The sequence below is a fragment of the Puntigrus tetrazona genome, unplaced genomic scaffold (genome assembly GCF_018831695.1).
Source record: "Puntigrus tetrazona isolate hp1 unplaced genomic scaffold, ASM1883169v1 S000000003, whole genome shotgun sequence".
NCBI classification, from domain to species: domain Eukaryota; kingdom Metazoa; phylum Chordata; class Actinopteri; order Cypriniformes; family Cyprinidae; genus Puntigrus; species Puntigrus tetrazona.
Genome location: NW_025047683.1, coordinates 763,873 through 765,575, shown reverse-complemented (window position 1 = coordinate 765,575; position 1,703 = coordinate 763,873). Strand labels below are relative to the sequence as shown.

The following is a 1,703-nucleotide window of genomic DNA, read 5'->3' as shown; positions in this document are numbered from 1 at the left end:
CTTGAGCAACCTCATCACAGCGCCCCACCCCTTGGCACGGGGTGGTGGCCGAGGCCACGAGCCTCTGGAAAGACTTTGCTTTGCCAACCCCGGCGGGTACTCCAGCAGGCCTCGACCGTGGTTCAAGTCCCCTCATCGCGGGGCGCCTGGGCCGGGAACGACACTTTGTATTTTTGAACCCACACAAGCCTGTGCAGTTCGGCCCGCCCCGGCGCTAAACTCAAACGCAGTACGACTCTTAGCGGTGGATCACCCGGCTCGTAAGCGCCGATGAAGAACGCAGCCAGCCGCGAGAACTAATGTGAATTGCAGGACACATCGATCATCGACACTTCGAACGCACTTTGCGGCCCCGGGTCCGTCCCGGGGCCACGCCTGTCTGAGGGTCGCTTCCCATCGATCGGGACCTCCGGGTCTCCGCGGGCTGAGCGCCGCAGGGGCTTCCCCGCCCTCCGCCCTCCCAAGCGCAGACCGCCACGGGCACGCCCCTCGGCGGAGTCGAGCGCCCCCGCTTCCCCTCCCACGAGGGGGGGAGGTCGGCGTCCCCAGGCGCCTGGGACCGAAAGGGCGCCTCTCCCTCTCGGCGGCTTCCGTGGGTGTCTGCCACTCACGCCTCACGACGTGACTCCCCGCCCTCTCCGCCTCGGACGCCCGCATGCGTAACGGAGGTTCGCGCCTGCCTTCGCCGCTCTGGCGCCTGCCCGGCGCGCGAACGAGACCTGCCCAGGCCAGCTGCAGCAGCAGCAGCAGCAGCGCGCCGGGCTCCTAACCCATATCCACAAATCGACCTCAGATCAGACGCAGACACCCGCTGAATTTAAGCATACATTAAGCGAGGAAAAGAAACTAACAAGGATTCCTCAGTAGCGCGAGCGAAGAGGAAGAGCCTAGCGCCAATCTCGCCCCGGCCACGGCGGGGCGAGGGACATGTGGCGACAGCAAGACCGACTGCTTCTCTCGGCGCGCTGGTCGGGGGCCCAAGTCCTTCTGATGGAGGCTTAGCCCGTGGACGGTGTGAGGCCGGGGTAGCAGGCCCTCCCGCCGCAAGCGGCTCTTCTCGGAGTCGGGTTGCTTGGGAATGCAGCCCAAAGCGGTGGTAAACTCCATCTATACAAATACCGCACGAGACCGATAGTCGACATAAGTACCGTGAGGGAAAGTTGAAAAGAACTTTGAAGAGAGAGTTCAACAGGGCGTGAAACCGCTAAGAGGTAAACGGGTGGGTCCGCACGGTCTGCCCGGAGGATTCAGCTCGGGCGTGGCCCGCCGCCCGGGCGCTGGTGCGCGATCCCTTGACCGGGAACGCCGCTCGCCTCGACGCCGCCGCCGGGTGCACTTTTCCGAGGCGGTGCGCCGCGACCGCCCGGTTTGGCCAGGAAGGGCCGGGGCGAAGGTGGCAGGCGGCTCCTCAGCCGGGGCCGCCGGCTTTACAGAGCCCCCTGACGCTCCGACTTTTGCCGCTACCCTCGCCGCGGGAAGTGTCTCGCGCTTTCTCCTGCCGACGCGGGAGGACGGGAGCCCGCCCCGGGCGCGTGGCGCGACCGACCGGACTGTCTCAGTCCGCCCCGACCGCGCCGCGCCAGGCCAGGGCGGATCCGCCCTCGCATAAGTGGGGCGCCGAGGTCCGCGTGAGGTCGGGCCACCCACCCGACCCGCCTTGAAACACGGACTAAGGAGTCCAACGCCACGCGAGTCAAAGGCGT

At 66.9% G+C, this 1,703-nt stretch overlaps 1 non-coding gene across 1 annotated transcript; it reads left to right on the top strand.

Moving 5' to 3' along the window:
• Window positions 1-233: 233 nt before the first annotated feature.
• Window positions 234-389, top strand: LOC122332067. Its single transcript, XR_006248417.1, has one exon. It is a non-coding gene; the product is annotated as a 5.8S ribosomal RNA (ribosomal RNA).
• Window positions 390-1,703: the final 1,314 nt, after the last annotated feature.